Below are 22,721 nucleotides of genomic sequence, written 5' to 3' on the forward strand. Positions count from 1 at the left end.
TTTTTAGGATCTCTAACCACTCCACATACTCAAATTCCACTTAAGTTACTCCAAATTCTCATTTAGTCTCCATATCCATATTTGTGATAAATTCTTGTCATACTTCCCAGGGGGTCACCCATCCCAGGATTGCTCTAGTCTTAGCACGCTTAACTTCAAAACTTCTGTGCATTTTGATGCGTTATCGGCCGCATATCACCGCGTCAAATGCCCCACACGATCTTTGCCAAAGTAATTTAGGCGAACCCCGTACTTTAATAAATTTTTCTTCGGAATTTTCGCCATCAAAAATGTCCCGCCGGGTACCCGTCCAAACTACACAATTATACAACAAATACACATATATAGAACAAATTTCAATAAATACTCGTATACCCGTGGACGAGCCGCTCCCCCCGTAAGCTATGTAGCGAGGGGGTGCTCCTCCTCGTCACCCACCTCGTCCGAACAATCGAGAGGTATAGGTGGTCCCTCCTCGACTCTCGGTTCACCAGTGACCGTGATAAAGGGCCGGGAATATGGCGTAACGCTCACCGAAGAAGCCGGCGGAACATAATGCTCCACCATAGAGCGAACGGCACAATGTCGGGGAGCTCCTCTCCCGCCCCCACTCCATACTCCTGGACGGATCCGTGTCGTAGCGAGCTCTCTCGGGGATCCTCCTCACCGGGGGTCGCGTACCTCCCCCCGAGGGATCGTCCGCCAAGCCTAGATCCTCCGAAGGATCGGCCACGCCCCGATCGAATAGCCGGGGCTCCGTCTACTGCCCCTATGACATCCTCGGGGGCTTTCTTAGCACCCCCATCCCCACCATCGTAAGCCGCCCTCTTCATCCTTTGTCAATCTACAATCACCCTCCAGAGAGAGGGTCGAAATAATTTCCCAAAATACTGACGTTGTCGCTCTTTTCGGAGCCTCGCCGTATATACGAGGCAATTCGTTAAAAACATACAAGGACCCATCCTATTACATACGGCTCTATCGCACGATCTAAGATTCCAAGAAAGGGTAACATAACATCCTAGATGTCCTATAGCCTCCCGTCTATAGATGCGGGGCCCAACACACCGATAAACAAGACTCTACTAGACACGGCTCGCGTACATTCCGAGAACCGACCGCTCCGATACCACTTTTGTCACGACCCGCCCCGGGCCGTGATCGGTGTCCTACTTGGACACCCATACGTACCTACCGTCGATCCGATATACCAACCGAAGCTAATTCCATTTAAATGTACATAAATTCATACGTATATAAGGTGCATCGCACGAACATACATATACGTATATACATACCGAAATCCGTACGTGCGTTAGGGCTATTATATCAGACAAAGTCGCATATCGCACATACCTACCGGACAGTGACAACCCACAACCCACAATCATGACTGCAGGCCTCTAACATACCGAATGAATCGAGAAGACGGACAGGCCCCGCCGTACCCAAATAGTCATATATACGTAACATATGAACAACAAGATATATACCAAAAGTATCGGCTCGATCAAAGGGAGCTCCTCAAAACAAGAGATCAAGTCCTAGACCGGTGGCGTATCACGCGGTGCGTCCGTACCGCGGGCATGTAACACCCCCCGAGAAGCAAGGGGGTCGCACGAAGATGTACCGAGTATGTAAAGCGTAAAGGTAACAAGTATAACCATGATCAAAGACAAGAGTACGAAGCATAACGAGACGGAGCGTAATTAGAATCAAATACAAAAAGTAACACCGTGTCCGAGACCTCGAAAGACATAATGCATATCGTATCATATAATATCATGCGAACATGTATCGTGTCCCGCCCTCGGATAAGGGACTCGGTAAGTAAAGTCATGCATAACGGAATCATGTACCATATGTGTAGATGACGTGTCCCGCCCTTATTAAGGGACTCGGAATATGGAATCATATCCGTCAAATCATATATCATGTATACATAACGTGTCCCGCCCTCTACTGCGGTCTCGTGAATAATAATCATATGCCGTCCCGGCCGCCATCCCCGTATCATCATATCATAATCATATACAAATAACGTGTCCCGCCCGCAAGTACGAGGGACTCGGTGAATAATGCAGAGAAGTGCGCACGAGAACATGTCCCGGCCCGGCTCGGTGAAAGACATATCATAGCTTGCACGAACAGAGTAGTTGCGTAAACATATGCATACAAGTCCAGACTCAACAGACCAATCACATAAATAGTCATAATACGTACCTTTCGGATGCCATGACGGATTACATCAAATCAGAGTTTTTGAGACAATTCGTACGTAACAAATATATCATAGGGCTTACAAAAGATTCAAAATGATCGTTCTTGAGCAAACGGAACAATACAAATGACATATCATTTCAAGGAAATCGGACGATACTCGTATAGGTATATGTATGCTTTTTTTTAGGGATGGCACGATTACTTACTTCAGATCATATTTTTAGGATCATAACTCATGTCAAGACATATCGTAAACTCATCATTCTCATTGTTCGACAACGGTACAATCATCAAAAGATTTCTTTAAACATTGTATGGAAATAAATTAATTAAAATCATAATAAGAGGTCTCGGATTCTATGGGCCCACCTCGGGTCAAATCGAGGCGGCGGTCATAAGTCACGGATCATAGACTTTATAAAATCATTTATAAGCGTTTGGGGCAACCCAAGTCCATTTGGAAAGGTTTCGTACGTATAAATCATTTTGATGACAATCTGTGAAGAAATAGGTTCAATCTTACTGAACGATTTTGGGTCCGTTTTCAATCTCGAATTCCAAGAAGCAAAAGTACCATCGAGGCTCGCTTTCAAGCCCGTTAGACTCGTAACATGCCAAAGAAAGATAAGGAAGGCTTTACATACCTTGATTGTGCCTTACGCTCGTCCAATCTCAATTCCCGTTTCGTCCAAAACTGCAAATGGTCATCTTTACCAGTTACTATTCATGCAAGTTAACATTTCAACTTTGGTTAGGAATTTGGCTACCGAAATTTGGCAAAAGACTCCCCTATAATTATGACATCCCCGAGACTTAGCTCTTTTAATAATCAACAACAAGCCAACAACAACACCAACAAACACAATAAAACGCAATATGACCTATTTGGTCATCTTTCCAACATAATGTCATAACTTCCGTTTCCAACTTCATATTCCCAATTCAATCTCAACATATTAATCAAAATCATTACAATTCCATTCGGAAACATGTCATAACATTTCTACCACGCATATACAAAATATACATAAAATATACAAAGCATGCATACTTTCCACAAAAACCACAATTTATCCAATTCTCCCAATTTTTAACATACAAGTTCATAATACCTTTCCATCATCCAAATTCATCAACTCAATCACATTTTACACTTTAAACACTTCATTCCCATCATTTCATAAATTCATACTAAATCAACATAAACTTCCACATTCCATTTTCATACAAACTTACATCATTATTCTTCCATCTTCATCACACGACTTCAACAACACAATTGATATACTAAATAATTTAATTCAATTCCATTTGCTACCAAACACCACACGGCCACACATACTACAACTTCCAACTTCAATCCAATTTATTTCAACATGGCCACGGCCAACACACAATCAACATACTTACAAGTTTAACAATTCCCTTCACACAACCACCATGGCCACGGCCAACACACAAACACACACTACACGGCCAACATGCATGCAACACTTCCAAAATTCTCATATACTCTACCTATACTACAACACATATATAATTTCCCAACATAAACATTAGAATTCTTACCTTTCCAAATTTCTTCTCCTTGCCAAGACAACCACTCCCTTGACTTGAAAATTATACTAACTTGTAGAGCACCTTGAGCTTAGCAATAATCCCACAAGAATTTGAATTTTTGAACCAAGGATTAGGCTCCAAGAATTTTTTTCCTTCTCTTCTTTTTTTTTCTCTTTCTAGCCGAATTGCTCTCTCTTTCTTTTTCTTGATTTGCTTTGTTTTGTTTTCTTGAAAATTCTAGACAAGTCTTGCATATATAATATAATTGAGGCACATGACCAACACATGCTAATTTAATGGGTTTGGGCCATTTCATGGTAGGCTTGGCCGGCCACCTTAAGTCTTTGGGCCTCAATTTTCTTATTTTTTTTTTTTAGCCCAATTCTTCATGAATTATATTTTGCAATTCCCGAAACAAATTTTCAAAATTCCCATTTTGCCCTTAGGCCTTCTCCAGTGTTTTCCCGTTCAAATTTTCATAACCGACATACACATACTAAGAAAATTTCAAACATAACCTCCTTTCTCATAATTCACAATTATTTCGAATTTTTTTCGATTATGCAAGTCCAAAGGGTTCAAGTTGAGTAGGACCAAGACAGAGTACATGGAGTGCAAGTTTAGTGACGTGACACATGAGGCTAGCGTGGAAGTGAGGCTTGGTACTCAGGCCATCCAAAAGAAAGGAAGTTTCAAATATGTTGGGTCTATTATACAAGGAAATGGAGATATGGACGATGATGTCTCACATCGTAATGGTGCAGGATGGATAAAATGAAGGCTCGCTTCAAGAGTGCTGTGTGATAAGAAGGTGCCACCAAAACTTAAAGGCAGGTTCTACAAAGTGGTTGTGAGACCGACTTTGTTGTACGGGGCAAAGTGTCATGCTCAAGAACTCTCATGTCCAAAAGATGAAAGTCATGTAAATGACAATGCTGTGATTGATGCAGGGCATACTGGCCGAGAGATAGATTAAGAATGAAAATATTCAGATAAGGCAGAGTGGCATCGGTGGGAGACAAGATGAGGGAACAGGGCCGAGATGGTTTGGCAATGTGAGAGGAGAGACACGTATGCCCCAGCCGGGAGGTTTTAAGAGGTTGCCTATGGACGGCTTCGGTAAGAGTAGAGGCCGGTTGCATTTGGGAGAGGTGCTTAGACAGGCATGGCGCAGTTCCAACTTACCGAGGACATGAACTTAGATAGGAGGTAATAGAGGACTTAAATTACGGTAGAAGGCTAGTAAGTAGTCCCACGTATCCCCTTGTACAAGTAGTCGCAATTTTGATCTATAGTCTATTATCCTTTGATTCTGACTACTATATGTTGTTTCTTGTACTTCGATTATCTTATTTATCTATGGTAGCTACTGCTTCTTTTTCTCAGATTGCTTTATTATGACTTTTGCGCTTTCGTTAGATTCATTTTCATATTGCTTTGAACTGATAGAAAAATAATATTTTTTATTTAATATCTAAAAAATATAATATCATCTTTGGATATTCTTAATGTGGTGTAACAGATATTTGACTCTTTAATAGCCAAGCCATTCAATTTTCATTCTTGAATGGGTTATTAATGGAGACAATTATTTTGTTCTCTAACGTTCATCTTCACAAATTTAAGAGACCTCTTATTGCCTTTATTCTTGTGAATTGTCATCAATTTTCAGTGAACCTTGGACTTCTTCTTTATTGTCCTTCATTTCAGAAGATGGGTTTTTCCTCATATATAAATATACTCAAGTCCTTATTTTGAGTAGATAGGTCAATACAAATTCACTCTTCCATATTATTATGCTGGGTTTTATATTTGAATAAATCTTTATTAGATTCTGGCTCCTAATTTTATACTAGAAGAGCTTGTTAAATACTGGGGGATGCACCCATACCGAGTGAAATATTACTTAAGGCTACTGTCTTAATTGACATGCTTCAAGCTTTGAAGAATTTCGTGCAAGGTTCGTGATCAAGTATTTTTCGAAAAGATTCGTGATCAAGTATTTTCCGTAAGATTTTCCAACATAAACTACTTGTGCTTATCTGACATTTTCTCGTCATGTTTTCTCTTGAGCCGAGGGTCTTTTGGAAACAAACTCCCTATCTTCCGAGACCCTTTTCAAACTCTACATTATAAAATTTCACTGAATATGTTGTTGTTATTGTTCTTTCGGAAAAGGCTCATAAATACCCCTAATCTATTCAAAAAGGCTCATAAATACCCTCCTTCCACCTTTTGGTCTAAAAATATCCTTCCATCCACCTTTTAGGTCTAAAAATACCCTTAAGGTTTGTTTTTGGTTCAAATATACCCTCAAACTAACAAGTTAAAATTAACTCTTTTTAAAAAGCCAAATGACATTTTGTAATTGGTCAATAATAAAATTTCGTAATTTAAAAAAAAATTCATATTTAAAAAAAAATCCAGATTTAAAAAAAAATTCCAGATTTTTTAAAATTCCGTAATTTAAAAATTCCGTAATTGGTCAATAATAAAATTCCGTAATTTAAAAAAATTCCAGATTTAAAAAATTCCAGATTTTTAAAAATTCCGTAATTTAAAAATTCCGTAATTGGTCAAAAAAAAAAAAAAAAAAAATTCCGCATTTAAAAAATTCCAGATTTTTTTTTTAAAATTCCGTAATTGTCAAAAAAAAATTCCGATTTAAAAAAAATTCCAAATTTTTAAAAAAATTCCGTAATTGGTCAATAATAAAATTCCGTGATTTAAAAAAAAATCCAGATTTTAAAAAAAAAATCCAGATTTTTTTTAAATTACGGAATTTTATTATGACCAATTACAAAATGCCATTTGGCTTTTTAAAAGAGTTAATTTTAACTTGTTAGTTTGAGGGTATATTTGAGCCAAAACAAACCTTATGTATTTTTGCACTAAAAGCGCTTGGTTTATGATATTTACGCCCTTTTTCATAAAGCAAAGTGATGACGAAATTTTTCCGTTGTTATTTTGATAGCCAACTTTTGAAGAGTAAGGACGACCCCTACTGATCCTCCAAACAGTACAAACGTCAATTTGCTCAGAAGGGAATTGTAATACTTTGCTGGATTAACAAGTAACCTATTATTTTATTATTAAATTCCTATCATCTGATAGATCTAGGTGAAGTCCCCAAACCATCCAGTACTTCTTTTGTTTGTACTCTCCATATACCGTCATATCATTTCCATGTTACAACTTACACTAGATTTAAAGTTTTATCTTGTTCAGAAAATATAAGTATGTACTTTATTGTATATCATACCGTGCGCTTTTGATATTCATAAAATAAATTTTCAGAAGATACATAGAGTATGTACTCACTCTATTGTATATCATGCCTTGTGCAGTGCGCTTTTGATATTCATTACTTACTCAAAAAAGAATGGAAAATATTCTTTGGCCGAATTAAATAAATTCATATCTTTGGCTGAATTAAATAAAGTTTTGTCATAAAGAAAGGCAAAACCTCTTTAGATCGCGTAATATTCTTTGTGAAGATCTCACTCTAGTGGCTGCCATCATAACCAAAATCATTGGTCATTAGTATTCAAAAGAGACTCTTTCGGTATAAATACAGTTCATTAACGAATTGGGGGGTCGCAAGATCTATCTTTTATACTAAGTGAACAATCTAAGGAATCAAATCACTGGTTGTTAGCCACATGCCCACATAATAATTTGTTTAGCATCTCATGCATGTGATATGTTCAAAATAATTGTTCTTGCTAAGCTTTAGTGGCCAATTGAAAAAGAATGTCAACCTTGACCACTTATAACTTTTAAAATCCGAATCAATTCGATGATTAATAGTGAAACATTGATTTATTTTGAGTCTTCTGGGTAGAGATTTCATACGCAGGGGGAGAGAATTAATGAAAACAAAATCAAAATGAGGGATCTCAAACTTTTCTCTTTCCGTGATTAATATTAATTATAAAGCTCTTTTTTTTTTAGTTTGCTAGTAATTTTCTTGTTTTTCGCACTCCAAAAGTAGATTTGCATTAGCTTGGGTCTTAGTAGCCGATTCATTGATGGAACAACTACGTATATATACATCTTAAGGAGAAATATTTACGAAACGTGACGATAATTTTATATTTACAAAACATAACATTACAAAATCTATACAAAACATGCTTTTTTTTAAAAAAAATTAAATTTTTTTTATTAATTTTTTTAAATACTTTTTTTGCTCAAAAACTTATGTATGAAAGTTGTATGAAATGTGTATATCTCGCTCAAGGCTTAAAAAGTTCACTCAAAATTTAGTGTATGAAAATGATATGAAAAATGTATGAAATGTGTATATCTCATTCAAGGCTTAAAAATCAATAAAATTGTGTATGAAAATAAGATGAAATTTGTATCTCGCTCAAGTCTTAAAATTTCGCTCACATTTTCGTGTATAAAGTTCATGTTAGATTTCTGTAAAATTAATACAACTACAACAACATTGTATACAACTTTGATACAACATTCAAGACTTAAAATAATCACTCAAATTTTGTATATGAAATGTGTATATCTTGCTCAAGGCTTAAAAAGTTCGCTCAAATTTTATGTATGAAGAACGTATGAAGTGTGTATATCTCGATCAAGGCTTAAACATTACGCTCAAAATTTTATGCATGAGAATGATATGAAATGTGTATATCTCGCTCAAGACTTAGAATTTCATTCACATTTTTCGTATAAAGTTCATATTAGGTTTCTAGAAAATTAATACAACTACAACAACATTGTAACAACTTTCATACAATATTCAAGGCTTAAAGTTTTCGCTCACAATTTTGTGTATGACAATTATATTAAAAATTTCGCTCACACATATACATTTCATACATTTTTTCATACAGCTTTCATACACAAAAATTTGAGGTAATTTTTTACGGCTTTGAGCAAAAAAAAAAAAAAAAAAAAAAATTTAATTTTTTTTTTAAAAAATATATAAAAATTATTTTTTTAAAAAAACTATAAAAGTTTTTTTTTAAATTTTTTTTTTTTTTATTATTTAAAAATATATGAAAATCCGTCATGTTTCGTAATATATCGTTATGTTTTGCAAATACGAAAAACTATCGTCACGTTTCGTAAATATTTGTCCTTAACATGTATATATACGTAGTTTTCCCTTCTTAGATACCTAAGATCATCATAATCAATTGTGGTTCTGAATTATATCAAGAGACGACGGAATCAGAATTTGAACTTTAATTTTATGGGTTTTGGATTCTAGTTTATAGGCATCAAGTGTTAATAAGTGAGTTTTAAATTGAAAAAATTTCAATAATGTATAATCCAAAGATAAGAAATTACATTTACGTAGCCATATTTTTAAATTACATCCACATAGCCATTTTTTCACGGTATACAACAATATATAAAAATATACAACTTTATACACCTACTATAGACAATATATCAACCTTGTATAAACTTGTATAAAAATGTATAAGAGGTGTTTGTACATACGTTTACGCTAGTATACAATATTATACAAACTTATACAAGAGGTGTTTATACATAAGAGGTGTTTATACACACTCCTACATTGTATAAAGTTATATAATAATGGATATCCAGTGGAGATCCGGTGTAGATCTAGTGGTAGATGAAGAAAACGAGCCTCTCTGGTGGAGATCCGATGCAGATTCGGCGCCGGTGTAGCAAGATTGGTGACCTAGGATGAAGGAGACGACCGACTATAGCAAGATCTGGCGTCAGCATAGCAAGATCTAGCGCCTGCGTAGCATGAAGATGACCGGCTAACGCATGTAAAAAAATAAATATGGGCTAATCTGGGTAAATATTATTCTCAAATTGTTATACAGTGTTATTTTCCCTGCTAAGTTTAATTCTTGCACATATTTATTGAATTTTTTTAGGAGGATTACCCTAATTTTTTTTTTAAAAGCAAATGCCACCCCCATAGTGGCTTATTCGATAAGCCTAAATAGCCATCTATCCAATCCCTTAAATTAAAAATAGCCCGCTGATACATAATATATGTATAATTCATGTATAATATCTGTATAATCGTGTATAATCTATGTTTAACGGCTAGCAAAAATAAACGGTAAATCTGGCCGGATGTTTATATAAAGATCAATTTTCTTAACACGTATACATGGTTCTGGGTTCTGCGGGACCTGTTTCCTGAAGGCTACCTCCCCTCTGATTAGAGCCAAATCATATAATAATGAGATGGAAGTAGTATATACAGTCTAATCAGAATGGTTAATCTTATGTTGATGAACAAGTCATCAATGTAGAGTTCCATGGATCTAGTCAGGAGTTGCAACATGCTTTACTAGTGGACTAAGATTTGCTTTTGCCAATTTTCTTTCTCCAGATATTCGCCGCTGGATAAATCCACAAGCCGAACCCTAAGTACATTGTTAAATACCAAGGGATTGATCATGGACAAATAATCATTACGAGAATTATTAAACTCATGTATGATTGAATAGGTCACAGAGATTTAAGCCTTTTACAAGAAAATGTTTCAATCAAGAAAAGACAGACACTTCCAGATTAGAAAGATCGCACAAATTTCTTCATTATCCTTCAAAATAAAAAAGCAATACATGGTTGGTTGTTTGTCCCACTACATGAGACAAATGATTTTTAAATGTGTGTTTTATACAAAATTGTATTTTTCTGTGTAGGGCAAATCTTTATGCGCTCTTTTCTTTCATGCTTTTGCCATTTTTGCGTAGACGTGAACCTAAAGAACCGAGCAAACGAAAATGAGGGGAAAAAAAAAAAAAGAATAAGAAGAAAGAAAACAGCCTACGTATACTTAGTTTTTTACTCCTTTAGCTACCGCGATCAAAAGATAACTTTTGTAACTATTATGTTACAGTAGTATTATGTTGCAAAAATGCATCACCTTGCGCCCGTCTAAGTGATCAATGAAGTGTTGGTTAAAACTGTGTTCAGAATCGTAGGAAACAGCAACCAGAAACTGTAAAAAAAACCAGAAAGTAGAAGAAAACAAAAACTGTGTAGAATTGGAAAAATTTCAGAAACAAAGAAATATCCGAGACCACAGAATTCACTGTGTCTCTTTAAGGAATTTAATTCCCTCACTGTACCCGAGGTTATGGATTAGTTCATCCCAGGATAAAACGGATATACCTGTCGCAGGAGTAGCGGTACCTCAAACGCCTACGACTTCGACGAACTCAAATCAGGCAACGAACCACACACAGAGACTCGATAGTTTTATTTTAGACAAGAAGAATGCAGAATATGCAATGCAGAAAAATTTTCAGTAGTTGAAAAAGGAGGCATTGCCTCGGTTTATATAGCCGCGAAAAATACATGTTCAGAACAGGTTTGGTGACTGTTCGGAAAGGTCTTGCCTTTTTCGAAAAAAATAAGAATGTTGGGAATGTTGGGATTTATTTTTATTCCGCGAAATTTAATTAATTATAAATTAATATTTTTCGGCGGAAATAAAAAAATAATTTCAGAAAATGAAGATTGAAGTTAAACAAATTTGATCCAAAAAGATTATCAATCAAGCAGACCAAATCCAAAGCCGAAGCCGAGCCGGCGCGAGGGAGTCTCTCTTCTCAACCCTTTAAGAGCTAGAAGAAGTGCTTTCTAATATAAGCACATAACTTTCCCTTTCTACCACCAATGTGGTACAAAACTCCTTTTCAAAGGAACTTTGCTTTAAACTTCATTTTCCTTACATTGTCTTTTTTCCCTCCATTTCTCATTCACACCAACTTAGCTAGCTTCAATCATTAACTAGCTTTAACAATCCCCCACATGAATAGGGAATGGCTATATGATGAAAAATATGCATGACAAAAAACTGTGTGATCCGTAAGCAAGGATTAAACGCATCTGGATAAGTAGATTTCTCTATGAACTTTCCGTAGTGAACATATGTCAGATATACTCGGTCAATCGGTAGATTTGATATCTTTGAACAGTCGAGCTTTGGTGTATACCTAGACAACCACATGTCACACAATTAACCCTTTAACAGTCTTTGGTTCTCATTGTTTTGTTCGTTTTAGCCATGAACACTGCCTGGTTCATAAGTGTGTAGAGAATTAGCCTTACAAAATTCTCCTTGAAGCGGCTTACACTTCACACTTACGTAGGTGATTCCTACATGTGTCATCCCGTAGATACGCTATTTGATATACCCCGTATCAAACTTAGAAACCATTAAAAAGCCTTAATGCTTTATCCCGGTACTGAACATTGTCTTATCACGAGAATGGACCAAAAAGTTATTGTGACAATGTTGAACCGTCATCAATGACTTTGTTTGATCTCTGTGAACCTAGATCTTGGGATCTCCAGTCTTCTAGGTAGAGTTACCGCCACGATGACTTGTCCTCGGCCATAGTCCCATTCCTCTCGATGATCTTTCAACCACCTCTCTAGTTAGGCCTTTAGTTAGTAGATCCGACACATTATCTCTTGACTTAACGTAGTCAATTGTGATAATTCCACTAGAGAGTATTTGTCTAACGGTATTGTGTCTTCGTCGTATGTGACGAGACTTTTCGTTGTACATAACGCTCCCGGCCCTTCTTATTGCCGCTTGGCTATCGCAATGTATGCATATAGGAGCCAACGGTTTAGGCCAAAATGGAATGTCTTCTAAGAAATTCCGGAGCCATTCATCTTCTTCACTGGCTTTGTCTAAAGCTATGAACTCAGACTCCATTGTAGAGCAGGCGATACATGTATGTTTGGATGACTTCCAAGACACTGCTCCTCCACCTATGGTAAAAATGTAACCACTTGTGAATTTAGTTTCAGTTGAACCGGTGATCCAATTTGCATCACTGTATCATTCAATAAATGCAAAGCAAAGTTTTGAGTATGTTTCAAATACCCCAAAACTCGTTTCATTGCCAGCCAATGATTTTGGCAGGATTACTAGTACAACGACTTAGTTTACTTATTGCACACGCAATATCAGGTCGCGTACAGTTCATGATATACATCAAACTTCCCAACACTCTGGCATAATCCAATTGAGAATGACTTTCACCTTTATTCTTTGCAAGAGCAAGGTTTATATCAATTGGCATGTTTACAACTTTAAAGTCCAAATACTTGAACTTTTCAAGTACCTTTTCAATATAATGAGATTGAGACAATGCTAGACCTTGAGGAGTCTTATGGATTTTAATTCCCAGAATTTAATCGGAAACTCTTAAGTCTTTCATATCAAACTTACTAGCAAGCATGCGCTTAGTAGCATTTATGTTAGCAATGTCGTTACTCATTATCAACATATCACCCACGTACAAACAAACAATGACGACGTGGTTCGGAGTGTTTTTAATGTAGACACACTTATCACACTCATTTATCTTGAATCCATTTGACAGCATCGTATGGTCAAATTTTGCATGCCACTGTTTGGGTGCTTGTTTTAGTCCGTAAAGAGACTTAACAAGTCGACACACCTTCTTCTCTTTCCCTGGAACTACAAACCCTTCTGGTTGTTCCAGTAAATTTCTTCCTCTAACTCTCCATTTAGGAAGGCTGTTTTCACATCCATTTGATAGATTTCAAGACCGTACACGGCGGCTAACGCTACTAACACCCGAATAGATGTAATCCTTGTTACCGGCGAGTATGTATCAAAGTAATCAAGACCTTCTTCTTGTCTAAACCCTTTAACGACTAGTCTTGCCTTATATTTATCAATAGTGCCATCAGCTCTCATTTTCCATTTGAAAATCCATTTGGAACCTAAAGGTTTGTTCCCCCGAGGAAGATCAACCAATTCCCAAGTTTGGTTGTTCAATATGGATTTTATATCACTATTGATTGCCTCTTTCCAAAATTGAGCTTCCGATGAAGACATAGCTTCGTTGAAAGTTCGAGTCTCATTTTCCAACAAAAATGTTAGAAATTCTGGTCCAAAGGAAGTAGACGTCCTTTGACGTTTGCTGCGTCTTGGATTTTCCTCATCAGGAACATTTTCTTTTGTTTCTTCCCGAGGTCGTTTAGATTCTTTGCTAGATGACTCACATTCCTTTTTATATGGATATGTGGTTTCAAAGAAGTCAGCATTATCTGATTCAATTACCGTATTCACCTGAATATCGGGATTTTCTTATTTGTGAACCAGAAATCGATATGCCTTACTATTTGTGGCATATCCTATGAAAACACAATCATCGGTTTTAGGTCCTATTTTTACCCTTTTGGGTTTAGGAACTTGCACCTTGGCCAAACACCCCCACACTTTGAAGTATTCCAAATTGGGCTTCCTTCCTTTCCACTTTTCGTATGGAATGGATTGTGTTTTGCTATAGGGCACTCGATTGAGTATTCGGCTAGTTGTTAGGATAGCTTCCCTCCACAAGTTCTGGGGTAAACCAGAACTTATTAACAGGGCATTCATCATTTCTTTCAGTGTTCTATTTTTTCTTTCCGCAATTCTGTTTGATTGTGGCGAGTAAGGGGCAGTTGTTTGATGAATAATGTCATTTTCCAAACATATTTGTTCAAAAGGAGATTCATATTCACCGCCCTTATCACTCCTTATCATTTTTGTTAAGTTGAGTCTCAACTTCAGTTTTGTACTGCCTAAATGCTTCAATTGCTTCATCTTTACTATTAAGTAAATAAACGTAGCAATACCGCGTACTATCGTCAATAAAAGTAATGAAATACTTCTTTTCACTGCGAGATGGGATTGACTTCATGTCACAAATATATGTATGGATTAAGTCTAAAGGACTTGAATTCCTTTCAACTGACTTATAAGGATGTTTAACATACTTAGATTCAACACGGATTTGACATTTTGATTGATTGCATTCAAACTTAGGCAATACTTCCAAACTAATCATTTTTTGCAAGGTCCTATAATTGACATGTCCTAAACGTGAATGCCATAAATCATTTGACTCAAGCAAGTAAGACGAAGCAGAAACTTTATTATTATTATTATTATCATCATCATCAACAACCATTACATTCAGTTTGAAAAGGCCCTCTGTGAGGTAACCTTTTCCTATGTACATCTTGTTCTTACTTATTACAACCTTGTCAGAAACATAAACACACTTAAAATCGTTCTTCACTAGAAGTCCGGTAGATACTAAATTTTTCCTAATTTCAGTAACATGACAGACTTTGTTGAGAGTCACCACCTTGCCAGAGGTCATCTTCAGCAGTATCTTTCCATAACCTTTAATCTTAGCCGTTGCAGAATTTCCCATATATATGGTCTCATCGGGCCCGGCGGGAGCATATGAAGCAAAGGCTTCTCTAACAAAGACAAATGTGGCGAGTGGCGCCAGAGTCAATCCACCACTCTTTCAGATTTCCCACCGCTACTAAAAAAACTGGATTTTCCGACCTCAAAAAATCGACCTCAGTTGAGGTCGGAAAAAAACCGACCTCATGAGGTCGGTAAAATCGTAATATTTATTTTTCAATTTTTTTAAAAAATAAACCGACCTCATGAGGTCGGTAATATTGTATCAAAATTTGAAAAAATAATGTACCGACCTCACTAGGTCAGAAATTTAATTGATGGTAAATATTATAATTTTATTTTTAATTTAAAAGAATACCGACCTCACGAGATCGGTTTATTAAAAATAATTTAAAAATAATTTTTGATAAACCGACGTCGTGAGGTCGGTATGCTTTTAAATTAAAAATAAAATAATTAAATATACCGACCTCATGAGGTCGGTAATATTAGCCAAATAAAATTAAAACAAGCCCAATTAAACCCTTCTCTTTCCATTTCTCTCTTTCCCTCTCACGTTTTTGAGGTCCCTCTCTCTCTAAACCTAATACACCGTCGACGTCACCAACAGTGCAGGGAGTCGTCGTCGTCCACACCCAGAACCGCCGCTAGTTATCATCAACATTTGAGGTATGCTTTCTTTCTTTTCTTGGCTAAGAAATTTGTTACAGGGTTGAGTTGTTAGAGCTTCGCCATCGAGTTGTTAGAGCTTGCTACTCAACTTGACATTATATGCTTCAATTTGCTGAATAAAGAAGAGTAAACACAATTACACATAGAGGGTCTTCCATAAATTCTCGAAAAATTACTCGGCCATTTGGGATACAAAATAATGAAATTACTTTTGGCCGTACGGGGAATCAGATCTAGAAAATGGTGAAGATGCTAAATGCAATTACCAATAAAGGGTCTTGAATATATTCTCCAAATATTACTTTGGCCATTTGGGGATACAAAATAATGAAATAACACTCAATTGGAGTGGAAAATCAAGAAAGATGAGAATAAAGACGGTTTTTTTTTTTTTTTACATGCTTCAATTACTGAAGTTGACATTATGTACTTCAATTTGTTGAAAGAAATATATAAGAGCTAAACGCAATTACACATAAATGGTATTAAATAAATTCTTGAAACCCCACTTTGAAAATGGAATCAGTGTTCAATTTTGAGTGGAAGTAGCTGGCAATAAATTTTGAGTGGAAGTATTTGGCAATAAATTTTTTTGCTAAATATAGCTTGTACCTCATAAGATTTATTATCAAAATACAAATCAGAGCTAGTGACTAAACACCTAATTTGTGTGAAGTAGTTCAGAATACGAGAGTCAAAATACTTATTTTTTTAAGGTCGAAGTTTGATCATTTCTGATTAAGGTCGGTTTGCTCTTTACTTTTGTGTTCTTTAGATTTCAGTCATTTCTCGCTACATGTTTTCTTATGTTTTGATTTCGATATCCGGGTAAGAGATCAAGCAAATGGTTTGGCATGTTTCCTTGAGGTTCTTCTTTTTTTGTGTGTGTATGATTAATTTTTGGGGCAAATTTTCATGTGTTTGGTTATAAATTTTCTGAATTTGTGATGGTTTGTTGATTCTAAGGCACATTTAGCCAAAAGCGTACTTCAATCTCTTGCTCTCTAAGGTCCATATACCCTTGTTCTAGTGTCTTAGGTTTATGGTGCAAATTTTCATGGGTTTGGTTTGTAATTTTCTAAGTTTTTGATGAGTTTGTCATTCTAAGGTCCATTTTCGCCAAAGGGAACTTATGAGACTGAAATGTTGCTCTATAAGATTTATGTAATGTGGTATAGGGCAACTGGTGACTTGTGTCTCTGTTGAAGATTTAGTAAATTTTTCCTAGTCTGAAGCTTTAAGTTGATTGTTAGGGCAACTGGTGATTTAGGTTTTGAACATTGAATTAAATTATGCATTGAATTTGTTCCTTAACAATTTCAAATTTGGTGTTATTTGTGTAGATGGAATCTCGTAGTTGGATGTATAATAGGACAACCACGGGGGGATGAGGCAAGAATTTGTAGACGGTGTTGATGCTTTTGTTGACTATGCAATGACACTTGAAACTTTTCAAATTCATGGCTTGGTTAGGTGCCCTTGTGTAGTATGTCAATGCAGGAATTACGAGACACCGAGATTGTTAGGCTTCATCTCTATAAAGACGGGTTTGAAGAAAATTATACAAAGGTGGACTAGTCATGGAGAAACGGATAGTAGTTTTGGTAGATTTCAAAACTTTGTTGTTGGTGAAAGTAGTAGGGTGGTGCAACCTAACAGGTGATTGCCTCTTTTCTCCAGGGGTGAACACAACAGCAAAAAAAAAAAAAAAAGGTTTCTCAATAGATTTAGCCGCATTTGCTATCTTTTGGCTAGTTATGGCAGCAGGTATTTCCATCAACTGCTTTTGCATTATGCCACTTGCATTTGCCTCAACATGAACTTTTTGAACTATAATCGCTTGCTTCCTTGAACCGGGTCTTGACCGCTTATTGAATCGCAAGGCAGATGATGCACGATGCAACTAAAGGCGCTTGCTTTCCCTCAATCACATTTAATTGTTTTGCAATCTCCATCATCGGTACCGTTGATGCAACCAAATGCGTTTGTTTGCAGCAACATCACCAACCTCAACAACTTTTTCATGCTCACCCTCTCCATCCTCTAAAGCCGCAACAACCTCTAGCTTCTTTTCCCATCATTAGCATCGCTGGTTTTTCTTTTTTTGTCTTAGTTGTTGCTGATTTGCACTCTCTGCTACAACTGGTATTTTTCTTACCCTTGTTATTTTTCCATTTGTATAAATCCTTTACATTTCCAATCACCTTTCCATTATCCAACACCTTAATGACATGATTTCTGTTTCTATAACTTGCTTGTTTAAACTTTGACTGCCTGACATTATGGTTTCCTTTACCCGCTTCCTGCATATTAGTTAAATAGGCGAATTATTTAAACAAATTTTGAAGCTATCCCTTTTCTATTTATTTATATTTGCGATACTTACATATATTATTGTATAGATGGCAAGTGAAAAGAGGGGTAAGAAAACAAAGAAGGCTAAGGAGACGGGGGTTCCCCGGAGACCACTAGAAAACCTTGCGATTAGAGATAGAAGCCCGTCGCCACGTCTCCCACCACGTGGCGCTCCATTGCCTCATGATCCCCTCATGAATGGCATTGCATATAGTCTTCCACCTCCATACAGCCTTTGGTCGGCCGTATATGGCTCCACGCCGTGGGGCTTTTACCGAGGTGCCTCCCGCAGCCCCTCGATGTCCACACCAAAGTTATCTGCTACCCCACGTGGCTTCACTCGGTATACTCTCGGTCTTAGCGGGCTTCGTCTAGTGGTACTCCGACGGCCACCCCGGCACTCGACCGCATCACATCACTCTTCATCATCTACAGAACAGTACGAGATTACGAGTCCTGACCTTCGAGAAAGTAGTTCTGTGCCTCACACTCCTACTGCGAATGACTTACCTGGAGGTGTAAGTGCTCCACAGCTTGAATCTTATGATTCATCAAGGCGACTCATCATCGAGCCTGCGGGATACGGGTAATTTTTTTTCTTCATATTTTTAGTTTTTCATAAAGTCCACTAGGCATGATGCCTAGGGCTGATTAACATATATTTTCTTCAAAGCAAAACAAATAAAGAAGCTTTACTAAGTGTTTAATTTTATATTTTTGATAGTTGGTTACCGGAAAAAGCTTCAACTCTCCTTACAGATGAGATACAAAAACTATTTAAAGACTCATCTACTTGGGGCCAAACGTCACCAAATCGCTAGAGACAGATCTATTATGCCTTTAAGGTATATGCTTATTTTTATTTAAACAATCCACTTATATTGATCGATTCCTTATTAATAAACTCATTTACTTTTCGTTGCAGGAAAAATGTTACTGGCGCCCGGAACATGAGAAGCAGCTAACTCAAAACTTCAAGAAGAAAGCTCAGCGCTTACTATGTGACATGTTAGGAAGGGTTCGTCAATCTCACAAGAAGCCTAAGTCGATCCTTCCTGAAAACTATAACAAGCTACTTCGTTACTGGGCAACTAATGACGATTCTTACAACTGAGTGACATAGGGAAGAAGGCTAGAAATTCGACGAAGGGTGGCTCCCTACACACTAGTGGGGCTATGAGTCAAGAGGCCGTGAGGAGGAAGCTGGCAAGTCTACATTAACTCTACTTAAAGGATTGTGAATTGACTTTATTTTCTTTATGTCTTATCAATTTATTCTTTTGCAGGAACTAAAACGGGGAATGCCAGTGCCTCAAGATGAGGCATTCAAGATCACTCACGTGAAGAAGAAGGCAAATGTTAATGATCCAGATCACTGGTGTGAGGAACGGGCTAAGCAGACCTACGTAAGCTTCTTTTCATTTTTCATATTTTGTTTGTTAGATTACGAAACGGGGATCCGGCTCCTATCTCATTTTTATGCTTGATCTTTATTTTTGGTTTTATAAGATTCAAGTTATAGTGATGTTTCAATAATAGATCCACTGAAGCAAATTATGATACATGTATTACGCATTGCAAGTCGATGGTATACCTTATGAAAATGTGATAACTATTTCATGGATAGATTATGAAACTTCAATGGCAATTTGGGGAGAAGTTGTTGAAAGAACTCTCAGGTGAATGTGATAGGTTGAAGTCATTATAATAGAGTTCCTTTGTTTGCACTCCATTTTAAGTCCTGAAGAGCATTTTTTTTTTTGGTAAATAAATGATTTTATTAATACCAAGTAATAGTTACAAAACCAAACAGGGCAGACCACCTGTTTCTCATATCAAAACCAAAGACCGTTCTAGACTCTACAGCTTCTAAGGAGTCTAGTTCTAGGCATAGACACTAGGCGCCCACTACTTCATACATATTTGGCGACCCATACAAAAAACAAAGTCCAGTGACTACACCTAGCTAAGACAATACATAGATAAATTCTATCAGCTTGCTAGGTTGCATCCGATTGTCAAACTACATCATTTTCTCTGCATCAGTGACCTGTTATGGCATAGGATTCAGCTGGGACAATACTGGTTGCCATTTTCTCCTTGTTCTACCTTTAATATGCAGATGGACAACAATCTCTTTGCATGCTCTATCTTCATTGTAGTTATGGCTTTGGAACCTGATCAGATTTCTATCTCTCCAGACCAGAGCAATCACCATAGGCAAAACAGCACTGGTAATTGCTCCCCTGCCAGTTCTACCTCTAATGTGCCGAGCATTTTAAGTGCTTGTTAATAAGTAAAGATATCCACCTAAAACAGACTCTGGAATATGTTAGATGGAAAGAGGAAATGCTAAAAAAGTAAAATTCATATTTTTCCTTTTTGAGTTAGATTTGTGATTGGCACATCAAAGTATCAATTAGTCCATTTAGTGCATAGTGCTTTTTGGATCAACACACCTAAATGGAAGAAATGGAGTTCAAAAGAACTGGTATAAATGATTGCAATTCATGCAAGATTGTTCATATACCTCTTATCTCTCACTGCCCTCTTTCATCTCAATGGAACCAACTTATAATAGAGAAGATGTCAACTTAGTTTCTTATTGAAATAACTTTATGGCTTCAAACATGTAGCTTTTGGTGTGCAGCAAGTATACTCTAACGATTTGAAGAATATGTGTTTTTAGGTGATAAGCTATACTTTCACCCCGTAGAAATTTATGTACTTTTGAGTTCCACACTTGCAGGTAATGAGAAGTGCATTTTTCTTGCTGAAAAGTACTTCAACCTGCTACTGATTTTGTACTTTAAGTTCTAGACTTGCAGGTTTGTATTAAGTCCATAACACAACAGAGAGTTTCTGCATTTTTAGCTGTTTCATTTAGTTTTTAAATTACTTAAAGTCCAAAGTTAATCTGGACCTGGGGTGCAAAGATGAATTTCGGTGATAATATATATTATGGAGTCCAATGTAGATTTCCAAATGCAAGACGAAGCACAAAGGTTGGCTTTCACTGAATGCAAGTTGATATTGAAGGAAAGTCGAAAATTGTTAGCAGTATTGATTTGTTTTCCTTTTAGTAGTATTGATCTCAACCATGTTTTAGTTGAATTGTTAGTAGTATTGATTTGAACCATGTTCTATTTTGGTTGTTTACTAAATGTTTGATAGTTTTTTCTATTGAATTCGAGATTTAAGTTGGTTGCTAATGTTACCTTTTTATTTCAGAATCAATATCAACATTCAAAGGCGGAGTTTTTCGTACTCAGCCACCCAACACAGAGCTGACAGAAGAACAAATAGATGAAAGGTGGCTTGAGAGTGTTGGTGGTCCCACTAGGTTTGGCACAGCTTACGGAATGCCACATCATGCATTTCATCAATACCGGTCGCCCTTGGAAGGCCTACATTCTTCCAATACTGAGTCGTTCGATAGAGTGAGTGCTATGGTCATGGAGCAAAAGATTGTTGAGCTATCTATCCAGCTACAGGCCTCAGAGGAAAGGGAGAGGCGGAGGGACGTGCAGTTTGACGGTATGAGGGCCCAATTAGACGCATTACTTACTTCGAGGGGGATTCCCTCGTGTCCTGATGATGCTCGTAACCCCCATACTCAATCTAGTAGTGCGGATGATGATGGGACTCACGTGTCAAACACACAAAGGCATGTTTGAATGTTAATGTTGTGGTGGATTTGTGGATTTGCGAGGGGTGAAGTAGTCTGTTGTAGACTAACTTAGTGTAGACTAGTTTAATGTTTTGTGGATGTTTACAAATGTTGAAGTAGTTTAATGTTGTTTTGATGTTTGCGAAGGTTGAAGTAGCTTAATTAATGTCTCTTGTGAATGTTTGATTGACGTTTTTATTCAACTTTGAAGTAGTTTCGAATTGAATTTGATGTTGTGGTGGTTGTAATATATGTGTTGTAATAGTAGCTTATTGTTTTTATGTATTTATAGTAGTTTGGTGTATCGTTGGTAGCTATTTGAGCTGGTTTTAGTTGAAAGTAAAACTATTTTCATCTTGACAGGGGGGTAGCTGGAATAACAGTTAGGTGCTACAATTTTTTTTTGCAGAATACCGCCCTCATGAGGTCGGTTATGGGCAAAATTTACCCAAAAACTGCTAATTACCGACCTCATGAGGTCGGTTTTTTGCAAAATTATCCAACATATGGCAAATTTCCGACCTCATGAGGTCGGTTTTCTGCAAAATTTTCCCACAAATTGCAAATTATCGACCTCATGAGGTCGGGTTTGGCAAATATTTTGCGTAAATCTAAAACAATATATATATATATATATATATATATATATATATATATATATATATATATATATATATATATATATATATTCATATAACTTACCGAGCTCAGGAGGTCGGTAAACTAATATCATTATATTATTAATATAATTTACCGACCTCACGAGGTCGGTACTTTATATAATTAATGGCCGACTAAAAAAATATTACTGACCTACTCTTTTCCGACCTAATTCTGAGGTCGGTTTTGAGGTCGATTTTTGCCCAAAACCGACCTCATGAGGTCGGAAATTGCCCTTTTTTTAGGTCGGAAAATCCAGTTTTTTTAGTAGTGCACTAGGTTGCACTCAGACAACATAGCGTACAAGTCATCAACTTCCTCATTTGTTTCAACCATATTAGCCTGACCCTTCTTCTTTTCCTT

General features: G+C 36.7%; 1 long non-coding RNA gene across 4 annotated transcripts; it reads left to right on the forward strand.

Annotated features, from left to right (window-relative positions):
- Window positions 1-18,436: 18,436 nt before the first annotated feature.
- On the forward strand, window positions 18,437-21,250 carry LOC132055972 (uncharacterized). 4 transcript variants are annotated; one of them, XR_009414694.1, is made up of 3 exons: window positions 18,437-18,614; window positions 18,753-19,434; window positions 20,778-21,250. It is a non-coding gene; the product is annotated as an uncharacterized LOC132055972 (long non-coding RNA). The 4 variants fall into 4 exon arrangements; XR_009414696.1 differs by having other exon boundaries at window positions 20,849-21,250; XR_009414695.1 differs by having other exon boundaries at window positions 18,437-18,546.
- Window positions 21,251-22,721: the final 1,471 nt, after the last annotated feature.

Source organism: Lycium ferocissimum, chromosome 5 (assembly GCF_029784015.1).
Source record: "Lycium ferocissimum isolate CSIRO_LF1 chromosome 5, AGI_CSIRO_Lferr_CH_V1, whole genome shotgun sequence".
Classification (NCBI taxonomy): domain Eukaryota; kingdom Viridiplantae; phylum Streptophyta; class Magnoliopsida; order Solanales; family Solanaceae; genus Lycium; species Lycium ferocissimum.